This window comes from Pan troglodytes, chromosome 23, assembly GCF_028858775.2.
Source record: "Pan troglodytes isolate AG18354 chromosome 23, NHGRI_mPanTro3-v2.0_pri, whole genome shotgun sequence".
Classification (NCBI taxonomy): Eukaryota; Metazoa; Chordata; class Mammalia; order Primates; family Hominidae; genus Pan; species Pan troglodytes.
The window spans coordinates 48,509,861-48,530,907 of record NC_086016.1 but is presented as its reverse complement, the minus strand read 5'-3'; the positions used below and the strand labels follow the sequence as shown (position 1 = coordinate 48,530,907).

At 52.3% G+C, this 21,047-nt stretch overlaps 1 protein-coding gene across 3 annotated transcripts in view; it reads left to right on the top strand.

Annotated features, from left to right (window-relative positions):
• CELSR1 (cadherin EGF LAG seven-pass G-type receptor 1) overlaps positions 1–21,047 on the top strand; it is a 180,624-nt gene that overhangs the window by 4,161 nt on the left and 155,416 nt on the right. The window lies entirely within an intron of this gene.

Below are 21,047 nucleotides of genomic sequence, written 5' to 3'. Positions count from 1 at the left end.
TTTGTTGCCGCCGGTTGGATGCTGGGGGTGAGCGCCCCGCCTAGGCCCAGCGAGGGGGAGAGGCACCGCGCCGCTTCCGTCAGCATTTTCCTGGGAGCAGGCCTGCGGTTCTCCAAGTTCAAGACCAGGGCTCAGCGCCTTCCTCAGCAGGCTAGTGGCTCCTGAGTACAGCTATTAAAATGTGGCCTCCAGGTGATCTGGGTCACAGGATTTGCTTGGGGATGCTCTTTCGTCAGCCAGCCACAGGGCTCTCTGGGAAGATCAGAGGTCACTGCCCCTTCCCAGTGCCAATTAATTCCAGGGTGGGACCGTTGGAATTGTCAGATGGGTCCCTGAGTCACCCTATAATGCAGCCGGTGTTCCCTTGGTCTGGCTTTTCTGTCTCCTGCAGATAATAACAGTCGGGCTTAGGTGTGTAGGGCTTTGTGCAAGCTCTTTGAAAAGCATAGCCTCATTTGATCTTGGCTTCTGCCCCTGGACGCGGGCTTGTAATTTGGGTGCTGTTGAAGAGGCCTGCCCAGTTAGTGGTGTAGCCAGTGTGGGAACCTCGCTCACCTGCTCTGGGGCTGGAGGTGAACAGGAGGGAGAGGAAGCCTCGGCTGAGCCGTCAGAAGCTTGGCCGGTCCTCCATGCCTCTGACCCTGTGTGCCGGGGCTGGTCTGCGGTGCTGGGGAGGGGGACTAATAGAAGGTGTTGGAATTGGGAGACACAGAAGAGAGAGAAGAACTTCAAGGGGCCTGGGGGAACAGTAAAGGTCCCCCAGTGGCTCTTTGAGGTTTGCCTGACCGTGCATCCAAGGATGCTGGTGCAGGCAGGTGACCTTATTTATAAGCCCAAACTACTGCCAAGAAGAGCTCAGATTGGCTGGCTGTTTGAGTCAGTGTTTCAGAGGAATTGTTTAAACAGTGAGTTATTAGGCTACAACTTTGCCACAGGAGCCCTGGAATAATTGAAAAGTTAACTTTCTGATTTGTTTCGTTTCCAAGGTTGGCTGTTATTCTGTAATATAGGAAGGGTTGGATAGCTAACAGCTTCCAGTTACAGTTTGCTTATAAGATGTGAAACTTACAGGTTCAGTTTTGGTATAATACAAACCTTCCGCACAATTTTGGCAGTACAGTCTGTTTGTTGGTGAATATTTCAGGTTTGTGAGATTGTAAACGTGTAGAGAATATGGAATAGGCCCTTAAGGGCGAATTAACCTGGGTTATGGATATTCTTAGGAAGTTTTTCTTCTGCACCACTTTATCTTATAGATAAAGCACAATGGGAAATTTGGCCTATTTAAAAATGACTTGGCCCAATAATAGGGTTTAGATTTAATGAGGGACGAGGTAGTGGGAACAGATCCATGCTGGGGGCAGGGATGTTTTGTGTGTCTGTGGTATCAGTAATGTGGGCCCCCCCGCTGTTAGCCAGACAGCAGGGTTTAGGATGAATTCCCTTCCAAGGAGGTTGGTTCCTGAGGGCTGTCTCACCTGGGGCGCAGCTTAGACCACAGTTGAAAATGGGCTGGGGGCTCCACACTATGTAGTCACTGTCTCAGTCATCCAGTTATTGGCTCTGCTCCTTTGTGGACACACTCGTACTCTCGTGTAAATCGGGTACTGTGTCCTCATGCATCCACACCGCCCCCCCAGACCACCACCGCCCCAACACACACCCGGATGACAGTGGTTACCTTTGACTGGGTTCCAGCAGGCGGTTTTCTTTACTCTTTTATTTGCGCTGTCATGTGTTTCCCTGGTAACTGGGAGCTGAGTGGTGTCATGCTGCTGCTCATTTTACAGATGCAGACACTGAGGCCCGGGGGTGTTGAGTGGCCTTCTCAGGACCGCACAGCCAGTGGGGGGCACTCGGCGTTAAACCACGATCCGCAGAAAGCAGCCCGCTCTTCGCATTCCCCTCTCTTCCTTCGGAGAACATTTTTGACGAATTAGTTGCTAAACTGAATTATTCCAGGGTCAAATGGGTGCTTTAAAGCAGGCATATGACCGGGCGCAGTGGCTCATGCGTGTAATCCCAGCACTGTGGGAGGCCGAGGCAGGTGGATCACCTGAGGTCAGGAGTTCAAGACCAACCTGGCCAACATGGTGAAACTCTGTCTTTGCTAAAAATACAAAAATTAGCCTGGGGTGGTGGTGAGCACCTGTAGTCCCAGCTACTCGGGAGGCTGAGGCAGGAAAATCGCTTGAATCTGGGAGGCGGAGGTTGCAGTGAGCCGAGATCCCACTGCTGCACTGTAGCCTGGGTGACAGAGTGAGACTGTCTTAAAATAAATAAATAAATAAATAAATAAATAAATAAAAGGATGCGCAGAAATCTCAGACCATTCGACTAGGATTTAATGCTCCAAATAAGTAAATCACTGTTGACTATAAGATCTATGGTTCCAGATAGCAAAGCACTGGATAGAAAACAGACCAAACAAAAAGATCAGCCCTTGAATTATCCGGAGGTTTTATTAAGGAACAATGCGGGGAAGCGGTGGTTTCAAACTCATCCACTGTTTTCAATGGAGTGTTGTTGCTTCCCCAGGATTTACAGCCATGCCCTAAAGCCTTTGATGCAATATGACCAGCCTGGAGGTGCTGTATGCAACAGGCCAGCCATCGACTACATTTAGTGGGAGCCATTCCAGGAAGGGCTGCCAGCTTTCAGCAGAGGAGCCCAGGAGGGAGGAGCGCATCGGAGGGCGGGGCCTGGGAAGGCCCACGTGGTGGGGGCAGTTCATTTAGCCTGGCGTGGGGTTGAACACTTTGACTGTGACTACATAGTTGGTGGTGGTTTTATGTAGCCCACCAAGGAGAAAACATTTTTTGAAAATTTTTTGAAGTCAGAAGATAGTGAAATTCAAATAGCTGCCAGTTTTGAATGACATCCAGCGATACAAGATGTTCACTTTTTGCGATGGTTTTTGAATGAGATTTTAAATTCTGTGACAGGAACTTTTTATTATGCGCTTGTATAAAGGCTGTGTTTGCGTTTTTCAGAGCAATGTGGCTGATGACCCAGTGGACAACTCAAGCCTTGAATATGCTCTGCCTTCTTTCTGGACAGTGGTCTTTCAGAAACATTGATGTTCTTTGTTTTATTTTTATTTTTATTTTTAAAAAACAATTTATAATGAATTATATATAATATATAGTATATACATTATAATGAATTATATATAAATTATATACACAAATTTATGTGTGTGTATGTATATATATGTGTGTGTGTGTATGAGACAGGGTCTTGCTCTCTTGCCCCAGCTGGAGTGCAGTGGCGTGATCACGATTCATGTCAGCCTTGATCTCAGCTCATTGCACCACCACACCTGGCTGATTTTTTTTTTTATTATTTGTAATAGAGACAAGGTCTCACTATGTTATTCAGTTGGTCTCCAACCTCTGAGCTCAAGTGATCCATCTGCCTTGGCCTCCCAAAGTGCTGAAATTATAGGCATGAGCCACTGTGCCTGGTTAGGTGTATGTATTTATGAGGTACATGAGATATTCTGGCACAGCCATGCAATGTGTAATGATCACATCATGGAGAATGGGGTCTCCATCCCCTCAAGCTTTTATCATTTGTGTTATAAACAGTCCAATTATACTCTTTTAGTTATTTTTGAATGTACAATTAAATTATTATTGACTGTAGTCTCACTGTTGGGCTAAATGCTTTTTTTTTTTTTTTTTTTTTTTTGAGATGGAGTCTCACTGTATCTCCCAGCCTGGAGTGCAGTGACATGATCTCGGCTCACTGCAACCTCTACCTCCCGGGTTCAAGTGATTATCCTACCTCAGCCTCCTGAGTACGTTGGATTACAGGTGCACGCCACCACACCCAGCTAATTTTTGTATGTTTAGTAGAGACAAGGTTTCACCATGTTGGCCAGGCTGGTCTCGAACTCCTGTCCTCAAGTGATCTGCCTGCCTCGGCCTCCCAAAGGGCTGGGATTACAGGCGTGAGCCACTGTGCCTGGCCTTATTCAATTTTAGCTATTTTTTTGTACCCATTGACCATCCACCTTCCTCCTGCTACCCCCTTCCCAGCTTCTGGTAACCATTCTTCTATTCTCTGTCCCCATGAGTTCAATTGCTTTGATTTTTAGATCTCACAAGCAAGTGTGAACGTGGGATATTTGTTTTTCTGTGCCTGGCTTATTTCACTTAACATAATGACCTCCAGTTCCATCCATGTTGTTGCAAATGACAGGATCTCATTCTTTTTTTTTTTGAAATGGAGTCTCGCTCTGTTGCCCAGGCTGGAGTGCAGTGGCACGATCTCGGCTCACTGCAAGCTCCGCCTCCTGGGTTCACACCATTCTCCTGCCTCAGCCTCCTAAGTAGCTGGGACTACAGGTACCCGCCACCACACCCAGGTAATTTTTTTGTATTTTTAGTAGAGATGGGGTTTCACCATGTTAGCCAAGATGGTGTTGATCTCCTGACCTCGTAATCCACCTGCCTCGGCCTCCCAAAGTGGTGGGATTATAGGCGTGAGCCACCGTGCCCGGCCCAGGATCTCATTCTTTTTTATTTTTATTTTATTTTATTTTATTTTGAGACAGAGTCTCGCTCTGTCACCCAGGCTGGAGTGCAGTGGTGCAATCTCAGCTCACTGCAAGCTCCGCCTCCCAGGTTCATGCCATTCTCCTGCCTCAGCCTCCCGAGTAGCTGGGACTACAGGTGCCTGCCACCACGCCTGGCTAATTTTTTTGTATTTTTAGTAGAGATGGGGTTTCACCGTGTTAGCCAGGATGGCCTCGATCTCCTGACCTTGTGATCGGCCTGCCTCAGCCTCCCAAAGTGCTGGGATTACAGGCGTGAGCCACCGCGCCTGGCCTCATTCTTTTTTTATAGTGGAATAGTACACCATGGTATATATGTACCACATTTCTTTTCTCCAGTCATCTGTTGCCGGGCCACGTTATTTTTAATTCACTTTGAGCGTTGTGTCTGTGGGTGCAGGGCTGCAGGCCTCTTGCTGCAGAATGCGGAGCTTGGGAGAAAGGCGATGTCCCTGCCTCTCCTGCTGTGTGTGTTGCAGACCCATGGATGTGGGAAAGTGGCATTTGTGGGTGAGAATGATTGGCGGATGAGTCATTCAGGCATGTCAGAAAATACTGAAACTCGGTGAAATAACAGGATTGAGTAACCTTCTCGCCGTTGACTTTGGTGGAGAGTGGATGGTATAAAGTCGTCTAGGCTTGATAAAGCTTCCCTAAGTGTTTGCCTAGTTAAATACAGGATATCGCAGTGGCTTTTAAACAGACGATTGCAAAGAAGGAAGTAGGGGCGGGCTGCTGTTCAGGCATTGTCTGGATGCATGGCAGCGTGCTTTTCTGGAACTCACAGGGTAGGGAAGGATCGGACCTTTTTTTTTTTCTTGAGACAGAGTCTTGCTCTGTCTCCCAGGCTGGAGTGCAATGGCATGATTTGGCTCACTGCAACCTCTGCCTCCCGGGTTCAAGTGATTCTCCTGCCTCAGCTGCCTCGGCTTCCCAAGTAGCTGGGATTATAGGTACCCGCCATCATGCCTGGCTAATTTTTGTATTTTTGTAGAGATGGGGTTTCACCATGCTGGCCAGGCTGGTCTCCAACTCATGACCTCAGGCTATCTGCCCGCCTCAGCCTCCCAAAATGCTGGGATTACAGGCGTGAGCCACCACTCCCAGCCTGGGTCGGATCATCTTAAATTGCTTCAGTGGCCAAGCAGGATTCTGCCAGCGTCAAACCTTCCCAGGAGAGTTCAGTGCTTTTGGCAATGAGTTAACCATTTCAGAGCTCTGATAAGTCTGGAGATAGTGGCTTGCTCATACCTTGAGAAACACTGCCTCAGAAATAAGGAGTGTTGGTTTGTTTATTGAGCACCTGCTGTGTGCGAAAGCCGGGAGAGCCAGTGTGGTCCTAACTTCTGCGGCTGGGTGGAGATGGACCATCCAATGAGCGAGGGGGCTGAGCCCAGGGGTAGAGTGGTGACACCAGCTGCAGGCAAGGGCCGGCTGGGACTCTCCTGTACCCCCCTGGATGTGTGCAGTGTGTGATGGGCAGGGAGACCGGGAGTCAGATGGATCTCCCGGGTCGAGAGAGGGCTGACTGTGGAGGGTTTGGTGGGCCCCCTCGGGAGGATTTAGGCAAGAGCTGGGTCCCATGTCCCAGCTGCTGGGCGGTGAGAGTGGAGGGGAGGGAAGCTGGGGACATCATGCTTGCTCCAGCATGGGGGTGGCTGAGGAGGGCTTTGCCAGCTTAGACGGTCAGACGCATCTCAGCCGATGTGCTCCGTGTGCCGGGAACCCTCCCAGGCTCTGCAGGCCCCATCGCTTGCAGTTTTCCAGCCGCCACACTGTGGCATGGAAAGTACCATCGCCACCTCCATCCTAGAGATGAGCAAACCAAGGACAGGGCTCCCAGGGCACCAGCTTGTGATGGCAGCAGTGGGATTTGAACCTGGACTGGGCAGCTCCTAAGGCATGTTCCCTGTCTGTGCCTTCCAGAAAAAACTGGCTCTGGGAGGATGAGAGTGAAACTGAGAGAGGTTCGTTCCCTGAGCCAGAGTCCTTACCGGGAATCGGCTTTGGGGAGAAGACGTGAGGCCATTTTTGGCCCCGTGTGGCTGGGCGTCTTTGAGAGTGTCCTGAAGTTGATTGTGTGTGCAGGTCCAGACTGGGGAGACCAGCTCAGGTTATGGACACAGAAGTGAGGGTGCTGGCAGTTAGGAGGGGACCCAGGCCCAGCCTTGAGGAGCCATGGCCCGAGTAGCCTCCTGGGTGGGGAACGGTCTGCTTGGGAGCTGGAGCAGGAATAACCACGTGCAGGGGAGGGCCCACGGGTGCAGGCCCTGGAGGCTGAGGGAGGGCGAGTGTCTCTGAGGGGGTCATCCGTGATGGATGCCGTCTGGCGGTTGGAGAGCCTGGGGACAGAGATGTGATGGGTTAGCCAAGGGCAGGTCCTTGGTGGCCTCTGTGAGATCTGAGTGGAGTGGTTTGGGGGTGCCTCTGAGAAGCAAATGACGAGGTTGCTGGCATGAGTGGGATGGGAACAGGACCCAGCCTCAGAGGGAAGGCAGGGTGTCATGGGGACAGGCCTGCACAAGGCCGAGCTAAAGGCCCAGCAGAGTTGGCAGGTTACGCACAGCACCTAGCTGTCCTGCAGCCTAGCGTGGCACTGGCCTGTCTCAGGGGCTTTGGGAGTGGGCAGTGTCAGGTCTTCCTCATTGTCTCCCAAAGGGCTACTGTGGCCAAGCTTCGTAGACGGGTTTGCCAGGACAGTAACTTCTGCCTCTCTCTGAGTCATCGGACCTGGAGGGAATGGAGGAGCAGGAGGCGGACGGGAAAAGGGGGCCTGGGAGAATGGAAGGGGCCACAGGCCCACGGGACATGGACTCACCAGGGCAGGGTGCCCACCTCAGCACCAGCTGCCCGGGGACAAGAGGTCTATGTCTGGCCCCATGTACTGACCAGGGTGTTGAGAGACCATTTTTAAAAGTCCAGGTGAAGTAGCAGGCAGGTGAAACTCCGGGCAAGTTCCCGGATGCTCTGGGCAGGAGCCGGCAGGAGGGGCGGTGCTGGCCACGCCTGGAGCGGGCCCATGTTGCTGGGCGTGCCAGAACCCCACGCCGGCCCCAGTGTCGCTGCTGAAGGGTCCCCTTGGGTTTGGGCTGGTGCCGGTGCCTGCACACTTTGAAACCCGATAGCAGAACCTGTTTAGGAACGGGATAGGTGGGTAGATGGGGTCTGGGGCCCCTGGCAGCGGCCACCTTAGCTGGGGTGTGGCCTGTGGCCCGGTGCCACGGGGCTCATCCCTGCCAGCACTTGGATTCAAACAGAATTAGATGTTATCTTCTGGGTGCAGCATGTAGAAAGTAGTCCTGAGTTTGGTGTGATTTCTTTAGTTCACAGCCTTGGGGGAAATCGTTTTCTAAGTTTTTTCTTCTTTTCCTGTAACCTGAACACAAGGGTTCATATAAATGCACCAAATTCCCTAGAATGAAATTCCTTAATGCTGGGAGGGGTTGTAGTAAACAACCCTCTTTTTTTTTTTTTTTTGAGACAGAGTTTTGCTCTTGTTGCCCAGGCTGGAGTGCAATGGCGCAATCTCAGCTCACTGCAACCTCTGTCCCCTGGGTTCAAGCGATTGTCCTGCCTCAGCCTCCCGAGTAGCGGAGATGACAGGCGCGCACCACCACGCCCGGCTAATTTTGTATTTTTAGTAGACATGGGGCTTTCTCCGTGTTGGTCAGGCTGGTCTTGAACTCCCGACCTCAGGTGATCTGCCCGCTTCGGCCTCCCAAAGTGTTGGGATTATAGGCGTGAGCCACTGCGCCCAGCCATAAACGACCCTCTTTAATTCAGCGACCCAGCCTTCCTCTTGCTTGTTTTGGGAGGAAATTCAGGTGGAAGTTCAAGCCATGAGGGTCCAGAGGCCAGTCTTGCACTAGTGGCCGCTCCTCGTGGAGGCCCCTGGGCTTCCCTGTCCTGTCGCCTGTGGGCCTGGGGCTTGGTAGGCGGTGTGGATTATTTCTGGAATGAGCCGGAGGGGACCCTCGGAGGGGTGAGGGGAGGGGGCTGCCTGCCAGGTGGAGGGCCCAGTGCCTTTACTTGGGGTACAAGGGGAGCCGCGCAGAAGCACGGACAGCCCCCAGGAGCCGTTTTCGGTTCCTCCCACACGTGCTGAGGGACTTGCCCTGGTGAAGGGATGGGCATTTTTCAGGAAAACACCAGTGACTGAATTCTTAGGCTTTTGCTTCAGGTAAGGACTTGTGGATACCTTAGTAATCAGGTCCCCCTTTTGGGCGTGAACATTCCATAGCTGGGAAAAGCCTCACACCAGCCTTTTAGTGGTGTCATCCCTCTAGCGCCTGTTCTCTTGTCCTGGATGAAGGCCAGGGGCTCTTAAAAAGCAAACAAAACACACAGACACGCACACACACACACAACGGGGGTGGGGGCCGTTTTCAAGGTCATCGTGTGGGGTAACACCTTTCCTTCCAGCCGCCCGACACACCGACTTCGCCCCTTCCAGTTGTCATGGGGATCGTGCAGGGGACAGGGTGTGTCCCTCAGAGCTGCGGGCCTTGTTTGGGGGCTTACGCGTGTCCCAAGCACAGGGGGCAGGCCTGTAAGAGAGGAATCATGTAGCCAAGGAGGCTGGCCCAGAGCAGGGGTGATTGAGAAGTGGGCGCGGGCCTGGGTCTGTGTGCTTCCCACCACCGCGGTGCCTGTTCAGGCTGTGCCTGCATCGTCTCAGTGAAATCTTACAAGATCCCCATGGTAAGGGCAGAGAAACTGAGGCTAGAGAGCTTGTAGCGGCAGGAAGAGCCAGGCGCAGACTCTGGGGTCTGTGTGCTCTAATCGTGGTGCTGACAGCCTCGGTCCCCTCTGTCTGCCAGTGGCGAGGCCCTGGGGCACAGAGCTGGAGATTTCTGAGGACGGAAGCTCAGTGCAAGTGACTGCATTGCCTGAAACGGGACGGCTGAGAGTTACCTGCACATGGTGCCTGATTGCGGGGGTGGGCGACAGTGGTAGCCGTGCTGCAGGACTGTGGGAGGGGCTGAGGCTGGAGAAGGGGCTCCTCGGAGCCTTCTCTGGGTCCTTGTGGGGTGTCTTATGGTAGAGCTGTCACAAGAAGCTGTAGAGTGCAGGACTTGGGCACCAGGTGCAGGGAGGCAGGCATGTCACTGGTCAGAGCTGGAGGCTCTATTTGGGGAGCCTGGGGAGGGAGATACCAGATGAGGAGCCTGCTCAGAGCAGGGGCTGACGCACCTGTTGAGGGGCCTTCCAGCTCAGAGAAGCTGCATTGTACTGGCCGGGGAGTCGCCTTTCTCCTGCCCTGTATTCTTCCCTCCCTCCCTCCCTCCAACTATCCATCCACCCATCAAGATTTTTCTTTCTTTTTATTTTATTTATTTATTTATTTGAGACAGAGTCTCACTCTGGCACCCAGGCTAGAGTGCAGTGGTGCAATCTCAGCCCACTGCAACCTCCGCCTCACAAGTTCATGCGATTCTCGTGCCTCTGCCCCTTGAGTATCTGGACTACAGGTGCCCGCTACCACACCCAGCTAATTTTTGTATTTTTAGTAGAGACGGGGTTTCACCACTTTGGCCAGGCTGGTCTCCAGCTCCTGACCTCAGCTGATCTGTCCACCTTGGCCTCCCAAAGTGCTGGGATTACAGGCATCAGCCACTGCACCAGGCTAAGATTTTTCATTCTTAATAGTCTGTTTTTATTCGCAGTTTTGTATCTTCTTTTAAATATTTTTTATGATTTTTGTTCATATCTAATCTAAATGACACTTGGTTAAAGTAAACTAACAGCAACTAATTCAAATAAAATCACATGCCCTGTTAGTATTCGGAGATAAGAATGCTCTTGCGGGGCAATAACCATTTGTCAGTGAGTTGATTGTTGCAGGGCGGTTTTCATCATCAGAATGAAGTTCAGCTGCCCTGCAGTTCCGCTGTCGGCCAAGGCCCCAGGGGCTGTCCTTTGATGTGTTGTGATGCTGGGCGTGGGCCCGCTGAGCAGGTGTTCTCCCAGCATTGGAGACGGCCTGAGATTTCACCAGAGATGAGGCCTGGGCTGTTCTCCACTCACTGCCCCGTTCAGATTGCCTGACGCTGGGTCAGCCTGGCCCCCTCTGGACCTCAGAAGGTGGAATGGCCATCCCCTGGGGCGCCTTCCCTGCTGCCTCTCACCCTTCTGTAGGTTGGGGATTGGAAAAGCAGAGATCCAGCCTGGAGATCTGACTGTGATTGGGGAAACCTCCTTTTTCTTGCCCATGTATGTCGCAAGCGCTGAGAAAGTATCCCATTTAAAAACTGTTATGAAATATTTGCAAATCCTATATGTGATAAGGGATTAATATCCAGACTATGTAAAGAACTCCTACAATTTAGCAACAAGAAAACAATGGAATTAAAAAATGAGCAAAGGACTTGAATAGACATTTCTTCCAAAGATACAAGTGGCCAATAAGCACAAAAAAAATGCTCAGAGTCATTAGTCAACAGGGAAATTCAAGTCGAAACCACAGGCATGGGGGCTCCAGCCTATAATCCTGGCACTTTGGGAATCTGAGGCAGGAGGATTGCTTGAGCTGAGGAATTGGCAATTTCTACCAAAAAAAAATACAAAATATAAAAAAACTAGCTGGGTGTGGTAGCATGAACCTGTAGTCTCAGCTAGTCAAGAGGCTGAGGCGGGAGGTTCGCTTCAGCCTGGGAGGTGGAGGTTGCAGTGAGCTGAGATTGCATCACTGCACTCCAGACTGGGCAACAGAGTAAGACCCTGTCTAACACATACACGCTTTTGCAGGGCAATAACTGTTTGCCAGTGAGTTGACTGACGCACACACAAAAAAAACCCCAAACCTGCAAGGAGATGCTACTTCATATCCATTAGGATGACTGTGGTCAAAAAAACTCAGAAAACACATGTTGAAGGATGCAGAGAAACTGGAACCCTTTTGCACTGTTGGTGGAGTGTAAAATGGTGCAGGTGCTATGGAACACAGTATGGAGGTTCCCGCAAAATATGAAAAATAGAACTACCATATGATCCAGCAATTCCGCTTCTGGGTATGCTGTAATTGAAAACAAGGTCTTTATTTTTATTCTTGCTTTTGAGACACAGTCTCACTCTGTTGCCCAGGCTGGAGTGCAATGGCGCGATCTCGGCTCACTGCGGCCTCTACCTCCTGCGTTCAAGCGATTCTCCTGCCTCAGCCTCCCCAGTAGCTGGGATTATAGGCGTGTGCCACCACACCTGGCTAATTTTTATATCTTTAGTAGAGACGGGGTTTCTCCATGTTGGCCAGGATGGTCTCGAATTCCTGACCTCAGATGATCCGCCTGCCTCAAGCCTCCCAAAGTGTTGGGATTACAGGTGTGAGCCACTGTGTCTGGCCTGACTGAAAGCAAGATCTTTTTTTTTTTTTTGAGATGGAGTCTCACTCTGTCACCCAGGCTGGAGTGCAGTGGCGCGATCTCGGCTCACTGCAAGCTCCGCCTCCCGGGTTCACGCCATTCTCCTGCCTCAGCCTCCCAAGTAGCTGGGACTACAGGTGCCCGCCACCATGCCCAGCTAATTTTTTGTATTTTTAGTAGAGATGGGATTTCACTGTGTGTTAGGCAGGATGGTCTCGATCTCCTGACCTCATGATCCGCTTGCTTCGGCCTCCCAAAGTGCTGGGATTACAGGCGTGAGCCACTGCGCCCGGCTGAAAACAAGATCTTTAAAGAGGTATTTGTACACCCATGTTCATAGCAGTGTTATTCACAGTAACCAAAAGGTGGAAGCAACCCAGGTGTCTGTGAACAGATGAATGGATAAGCAACATGTGGTTCAGTTGCATGATGGAATACTACTTAGCCTGAAAAAGGACGGAAGTTCTGACACTTGCTACAATGTGGGTGAACCTTGAGGACATTATGCTAAGTGAAATAAGCAAGACTCAAAAGCACAAATTCTGTATGATTCCACTGAGGTCCCTAGAGGAGTCAAATTCATAGAGACAGGAAGTAGAATGGTGGTTGCCAGGGGGTGGGGAGGGGACAGGAGTTGTGTTTAATGGGGACAGAGTTTCACTTTGGGAAGATGAAAGGCTCTGGAGATGGAGGGTGATGATGGTTGTATAACAGTGTAAAGGTACTTCATGCCCCTAAACTGTGGGTGCATTTAAGAATGGTTACAGTGGGCCACACCTGTAATCCTAGCACTTTGGGAGGCCGAGGCAGGTGGATCACATGAGGTCAGGAGCTCGAGATCAGCCTGGCCAACATGGTGAAACCTTGTCTCCACTAAAAATGCAAAAAATTAGCTGGGCCTGATGACGGGTGCCTGTAATCCCAACTACTCAGGAGGCTGAGGTAGGAGAATTGCTTGAACTGGGGAGGAGGAGATTGCAGTGAACTGAGATCGGGTCATTTTACACTAGCCTGGGTGAGAAGAGCAAGACTCCGTCTCAAAAATAAAAGTGGTTACCGTGTTAAGATCCGTATTATGTACATTTTATTACAAGAAAAAAAATGCTAGAAGGACTAATGCAAACTGTTGCAGACACTCAGGTGTGGGAGGCGTGGGAGCAGGTGCCTGTGTCTGTGGTTTCAGGTATGATTTCCCTGAGAGCTTGAGCACTGAGCGGGTTCCTTTGGTCCTGTCTTGGGGTTTGAGGCCATCCAGGGCCTCCTGCTGGGATCGGGGCTCTTCTTCCTTCTGTGCCTTTTCCTTTGCTCTTAGACCATGTCTTGAGATCACAAATGGCAATAGGGGGCTGGGCGCAGTGGCTCACGCCTGTAATCCCAGCACTTTGGGAGGCCGAGGCGGGTGGATCACCTGAGGTCAGGAGTTGGAGACCAGCCTGGCCAACCTGGTGAAACCCCATCTCTACTAAAAAAATACAAAAATTAGCTGGATGTGGTAGCAGGTGCCTGTAATCCCACCTACTCGGGTGGGTAAGGCAGGAGAATCACTTGAACCCAGGAGGCAGAGGTTGCGGTGAGCTGAGGTTGCGCCACTGCACTTCAGCCTGGGCGACGAGCGAAACTCTGTCTCAGAAAAAAAAAAAAAGCAATAGGGGTAGGTACTGAACTATAAATCTCGCGCCTGGTACGTGGATCAAATCTCTGGTTATTTGACTGTGATATCAACAGCCACACAAATGGACATGTTCCCTGTTTTAGGGGCCCTGGGTGCAAGGAAGGCTTCGTGTTTCTGGAGGCACCTGTGCGGGGTCCAGTGTTTCCTGGTTTTTCTGCAGGTTCTGGGACCTTGCGTCTCAGGGGCATGGGAGGGGGTCCCTGGGTATGTGGGTGTCTTGGGCACCTCCCAACCCTGCCCAGGAAGGGAAACCAGCTGGGCATTCAGACCTGATGCCCAGCCTCTGCCTGGTTCCACCAACTTGGACAAGAGGTGAGCTGTAGTGGGCGGCTGAGACCGCTGCTCCCCGGGCCAACCCGGGGGCTGCCAAATCGTAGCCCTGTGCTCTGTGCGGCCCAGTGCTGGCCCTCAGCACCCTCTCTTCATGACCAAGCCTTGGGTCCAAAACCACCAGTACACGCGCTGGTTCGAGTGTATTTGTATCAGTATTTGGATACACTGAAGCAATTTGGCTTGATCTTTGTCCTTGTTTGTTTCTACGGAGGTGGAATTCACAGAACGTGAAGTTAACCATTTTAATGTGAGCCATTTTGTGGTGTTTAGAACATCACAGTGGTGTGCAACACCCCCACCCTGTCCAGTTCCAAAGCATTTCCATTTCCCTCAAAGGAAAGCCCGTACCCTCTGGCAGCCCCAACCCGTGGGCTTTTGTGTCAGGCTTCTCCCCGGCCAGTGTCATGTTTTCCGGGTCGTGCACAGCGCAGCACGTGGCAGTATTTTCTTGTCTTTATGTTGGTGTTTTTTTTTTTTTTGATACGGAGTCTCTCTCTGTTACCCAGGCTGGAATGCAGTGGCTCAATCTTGGCTCATTGCAACCTTTGCCTCCTGGGTTTAAGCGATTCTCCTGCCTCTGCCTCCCGAGTAGCTGGGATTACAGGCATGCGCCACCACGTCCAGCTAATTTTTGTATTTTTAGTAGAGATGGGATTTCTCCAGGTTTGCCAGGCTGGTCTCGAACTCCTGACCTCAAGTGATCCACCCACCTCGGCCTCCCAAAGTGCTGGATTATAGGCGTGAGCCACTGCGCCCGGCCACAACTGGAGTCTTTATAAGAGAGAAGACAGAGACAGACACACAATGAGGAGGCCACAACGTGAAGATGGAGGCAGAGACCGCAGCCACGCTCGGATTACAGGCGTGGGCCACCGTGCCTGGCCCCATCTTAATTTATATCTTCATCTGCAGCCTTTATTTCCAAGCTAGGCCACATTCACAGGTACTGGGCATTGGGGCAGGGTAGTGAACCCACTGCCACGCCTGCCTTCATGTTTGTGTGTGTGACTGGTTTCTTCGTGTTAAATCAGATAACCGAGGCCTCCCTTCTCAGTGGGATCTGCAGTCTGTCCACCCGAATGCCCGAGCACACCATCGGTTTGCCTTGTCGCAGTGCAGTGTGGTCTGTGGGAGCCCACTCCCTTCGTTTTCCTCTAACGAGACTGAGTGTGGCACGGGCTGAGCGCCCCTGCTGATGGTGCCCCCACAGGCTCTGACTCCTCAGTAAGGTCTGCCGTGATACCAGCGTCTGTGCTGAGGGGCCGCGCTGTGCTTCGAGATGTCCTTTAGAAAGGGGATGCCGAGGCTAGGCGTGGTGGCTCACGCCTGCAATCGCAGCACTTTGGGAGGTTGAGATGGATGGATCACATCACCTGAGGTCACGAGTTCGAGACCAGCCTGACCAACATGGAGAAACCCCATCTCTACTAAAAACACAAAAAAATTACCCGTGTGTGGTGGCACATGACTGTAATCCCAGTTACTTGGGAGGCTGAGGCAGGAGAATCACTTGAACCCAGGAGGCGGAGGTTGCAGTGAGCCAAAATCCTGCCATTGCACTCTGGCCTGGGCAACAAAAGTGAAACTCTGTCTCAAAAAAAAAAGGAAGAGGACACCGTGGGAGGTGTGTAGTAAACAGAATATGGGGACACGGGGTGGTGGGTGCTTTCAGATGACAGCTCACCCTCCCTTTCCCTCTGGGTCTCAATGCCAAGTGCCATAGCCAAGGGAGTCGCCTCTTCAATGCAGCCCTCGCTTCTAAGCATGGAAAATTCTAACACATAATCGCAAGTTCTCCCAATTCTTCAAAGAGGAGAGAATGGAAAATATGAAGGTTTATTGTTCTGTGAGACTTCCTGTCTGTCCTGCATGTGGCCGTCAGAGGTCAGGGGTGCGTCTGTGTGTGCAGGACGGGAAGCTCAGGGGCATGTTTTGCGGTGTGTCTGCAGGGGCACCTTACTGTGGACAGAGGTACCGAGACAAGAGCCGGCCTGGGGCGCCGGGACAGTGCACATCAGCCATTGTGGTTCTACCCTCCAGATACCGCCCTGTGCCCCGTGGAAGATGGCAAGTGCCAGATGGAGTCTGTTTTGGGGGAAAACCAGGCCGGGATGACCCCGTAGGCAGGAAACCGGTGGCTTTGGTGTTGGACGGCCGTCCAAGTCTCCGGTTTGGCCTGGGAAACCCATTGCGTTTGTGGCAGGAATTCTCTCTTCCCTCCTGTTTTTCCTGCGGGTCATCGGCCCAGCATTTTTTGCCAGAGCAAAGGTGGAGCAGTGGGAAAATGGGCCAAGCCCCTTCAGGGGCCAAACTTGCACCTGGCAGCTCCGTGCTCTGCAGCTGGGAAAACTGAGGCAGTGGGGGATGGGGAGGTGGTTTGTATACCTCAGGGGAATGATCCATTGGGGTGAGAACCTGCCCTGGCCAGAGCCAGACCCTCTGGATTCTTCCCCCAGAGTCACCAGCGTCAGGAAGTGGATGAGCCCAGCTCATCCCTTATGGGTGATAAAGGTTCCTTTGCTTTAAAACACGAAAAGGGCATCCCATGGCTTTGCCAGCCGTGACACTGGTTTAGGTGGGGTTCTGGGCATGGGTCAGTGGGGGTCAGCTGCAGTGGGAAACGGGGAGGGAGGGTGAGGGGACAGCTCTCGGCCGCCTGCCTTCCTGCCAGTCCCCACCCCGCAGCTTCCTGCCTGGCACAACATAGGGTGTTGCCTGTGTCCTGAGAGAGTTGTGTGCCTGGGTGAGAAGTGGAGGGAATGGACGTTGTGGTCCGTTGGGCCGGAGGAGCCACATAACATGAGCTGGTCGAGGAAATTACCTGAGGTGTCAAGGTGGCAGCAAATGAGCTTTGAAAAGTATGTCCTGGCCGGGTGTGGTGGCTCATGCTTCTAATCCCAAGCACTTTGGGAGGCGAGGCAGGAGGCTTGCTTGAGGCCAGGAGTTCAAGACCGGCCTGGGCAACATGGCGAGACCCTGTGTCTATAAAAAATAATTTTTAAAAAACCCCCAAAACCGGTGTGCTATCCCTCCCCACTCCCCCCACCCCACAACAGGCCCCGGTGTGTGATGTTTCCCTTCCTGTGTCCAAGTGTTCTCATTGTTCAGTTCCCACCTATGAGTGAGAACATGCGGTGTTTGGTTTTTTGTCCTTGCGATAGTTTGCTGAGAATGATGGTTTCCAGCTTCATCCATGTCCTTACAAAGGACATGAACTCATCATTTTTTATGGCTGCATAGTATTCCATGGTGTATATGTGCCACATTTTCTTAATCCAGTCTATCATTGTTGGACATTTGGGTTGGTTCCAAGTCTTTGCTATTGTGAGTAGTGCCGCAATAAACATACGTGTGCATGTGTCTTTATAGCAGCATGATTTATAATCCTTTGGGTATATACCCAGTAATGGGATGGCTGGGTCAAATGGTATTTCTAGTTCTAGATCCCTGATGAATCCCCACACTGACTTCCACAATGGTTCAACTAGTTTACAGTCCCACCAACAGTGTAAAAGTGTTCCTATTTCTCCACATTCTCTCCAGTACCTGTTGTTTCCTGACTTTTTAATGATCGCCATTGTAACTGGTGTGAGATGATATCTCATTGTGGTTTTGATTTGCATTTCTCTGAACTCATTCCTACTTTCTTAACCCCAGTTGACTGTGCTGTGGATGCTGGTCAGTGCTGGAGATCTGCAGGATGGGTGGAATGTCCTGGTGTACCCTCCTGCTGGGGCTGCCTTCCTACACTGGCTGCTGGGAGCTTGTTACACAGATAGGAGCCTGCCAGGCTGGGGAGGCCCCAGTGACTTAGTCATCCCCTGACCCCCCAGCAGGACTTACAAAGCCTCAGCCTCTGTGCCTTTGAGTCCCCAGCCCTGAGCACTGTGTGACTAAGGCCCGTCCTATTGGCTGTGTCCTCCACCTGCAGCCCCCGGGGGGCCCTGCAGCTTGTGCACACCCACTCTGCATCAGGCTCAGCCCTCCCAGAGCTGACCTCACCATGGAGACACAGACTGTCATGCTTTCCTGTTTTCTGTCTAAGGCCTTCATAGAGTTTGTATTTAAGGTGAGCCTCTTTCCCTTTACCCTGATGAAACATGTGCAAACCTTCCTACCTGGGGGTCACGTGACTTGGGAGCATCCACTAACAAGCTAGCCTTTGTGATACGCACTGAGACCGCTGGGCTGTGGTCCCAGCTGTGCTGCCGACAGCTGTGCAGCTCTTCCCAGGAGGGCCCAGGTGGGGGTCACTTGCCTGGCTGTGGGCTGGGAGTGGTGGGCAGGGCCGTGAGGTCCCAGAGTGTGGCCAGAGGGCTGATGCACGGGTGGAATGGCTCCTGCCGCCCATGCTGTGTCCCATGAGTGTTCCCGGGGGGGTTGGCTCTGCTGGGACGCTGAGGGGGGTCCACGCTGCCAGACAGCCTTTTCTCAGCCCAGGCTGAAGCTGAGGGGGTGCTGGGGGTGCTGTCTAGAAGGGGCTGGCCAGGGCTAGGCTGGTTGCCAGGGCCCAAGCGGGCTGGGGTTTGGACAGAGCCACTTTTGTGGGGAGGCATGGAGTTTGGAGCGGATGCCAGCTGCAAAGAGCACGTCTGAGGTGCTCATCCCCCAGGCCTGAAGGCTGGATTGACGGCGGGTACAGACAGGCATCCCTGGGGTGGGAAGGGGTGGCAGCTCCAGAGCTTTTCCCGCAGTGACTTGTGCTTGCTGACTTGGGAATGACTCAGCGAGGCAGGACAGGGCTGGGCAATTCATTCAGAAACACCCCTCTTATTCCAGAGCGCAGCCATGAGCCTCGGCCCTGAAGCCCCGGCTCCCTCCGGGGAGTGACTCTTCTCTTTGATGCTGGGAGGAGGGACCACAGAGTCTGGGGAGGTCTGGGGAGGTGCTGAGAGGGGCCATTGCATTATCCCTGACTTTCAGCAAGGGTCTGGCGGTAATACACAGATGCTGTTGGGGTGTCCTCAGGCCACATCCTTCATGCCCCGACTCCCCACCTCACCAGGACTGGTTCTGACTGACTGGCAGCCAGAGGTGTGTGGCCTTGGGCCCCCGGGGATCAGAGTGCAGGTGGACCTCAGACTGCAGCCCTCACCTGGATGGGCTGTCGGGGCCTGGTTAAACGTCTGGGTGGAAGAGCTTCAGCATCACAGAGGCCCGCAGTTGAGGTGTGGCTTAAATAATCACCCTTCAGAAATGCCGGCCCCATTGTGAGTAGTCTCACTCACTGGGTTTTTGACACTGTCATCTTGAGGACTGGGTGGGATTCCCCTGGTGTTGGAGCCTACCTGGGTGGGAAAGAACCACAGTCACAGTCAGATGATTCTGACCCCAGGAACCTTTCCCAGGTGGGTGCTGGGATGTGAGAAAAGTGTAGACAAAACAAGTAAAGAGCTGTGAAAAATTACAAATGAGGGCCGGGTGCGGTGGCTCGTGCCTGTAATCCCAGCACTTTGGGAGGCCGAGGTGGGTGGATCATGAGGTTAGGAGATCGAGACCATCCTGGCTAACAAGGTGAAACCCCGTCTCTACTAAGAATACAAAAATTAGCTGGGTGTGGATGTGCACACCTGTAGTCCCAGCTACTCGGGGGGCTGAGGCAGGAGAATGGCGTGAACCCCGGGAGGCAGAGGCTGCAGTGAGCTGAGATTGTGCCACTGCACTCCAGCCTGGGCGACAGAGCAAGACTCCATCTCAAAACAACAACAACAACAAAAACTATTAATAAACTTATCTATGGCTTTGAGCTTCTGGGCCATAGTCCAACCAGTATTTATTAGGAGGCTCTCTGCGCAGGTGAGTGTTGGCTCTGGGGATGTAGTGACGGAGTAAACAGAAGTGTTGCTGCCCGTAGGAAGTGCACACTGCAGGGCTGGGACTCCTATCCCTGGTGCACGAGATAAGGGTCAATTATAACAGTGTACAGGCAGTGTCTCATTATGGTAAACCTAAAGGCCTCCCCACATTGATCTTGGCTCCTAAGATTTTATGGTTGAGAATATTGCTTGAAATACTCAAGTTGCAACTTGAAGTGTGTTGGATTGCCTCCCTTTTAGTGTACATGTTTTTGTGTGACTGCATAGGACTTCTTGGTATGGTCAGGTATGTGGGCTGGTTTAAGTGTCCTGTAAAACTCAGGACCCCACGGGGGGAATGCTTTTGAACTTGTATTTTTAATCCTCTTGCACACTTACAGGCCATGTTGCCTCTCGTGATCATGAACGCTCTTCCCCGTGTTGCCTGATAGTAGAGGAATAAAGGCAGTAGTTGGATACCGCCTTTCCTTGAGTGTTTCCTTCATGCGTTCTGGCTCACTGCAGCAGCGTTGAGCCCACATGGCCTAGTCCCCAGGTGTATTGTCCCCAGTCGCGTGATTTTGAGAGGCGCCCGTGATGGTGGTCGTGGGTTTGAATCTCGCCCCAGAAGTCACTCACTGGTTAAATGGCCTCCTATTCACTCCACTGGGGGGGGATGGATTCCTGTCCTAGGATGATGGGGATTGCCGAGCACCTGACACTGGACAGATGAGGTCAGCAGCAGTGCGTGAGTAGCACAGAGGCCCAGCCTGGAGGAGGACGTCGCCTGCCATGTGGGGCCACCCGGGGCAGCACTCAGGAGCAGAGGACAGCCAGGTGCTGTGGGGGACAAGCCCGGACCCGGAAGGAACAAGAGGGTGGGGGGGCCCTGGTTCTTGCAGGGGTACATGGGTAGCTTGTCTGAATAATTCCTCTGGATGGCAGGGAACGGAAACCCGCTACCCTCTATAAGCAGGAGCTGTGCCTGATCCCCGTGACAAGAAGGGTTGACTGTGGAGGGATCTTATCCGAAGGAGCAGAGTGGGGCGGGGGACCTGTGGTGAGGCCATTTGAGGCCTCCTGGCTTCAGCAGATGTCAAGGCAATGCATAGTATTGGGCCTTGATTTTTTGTTGTTGTTGAGATGGAGTCTCACTCTTTCACCCAGGCTGGAGTGCAGTGGTGTGATCTCGGCTCACTGAAACTTCCGCCTCCCGGGTTCAAGCAATTCTCGTGCCTCAGCCTTCTGAGTAGCTGGGATTACAGGTGTACACCACCACACCGGGCTAATTTTTTTGTATTTTAGTAGAGATGGGGTTTCACCATATT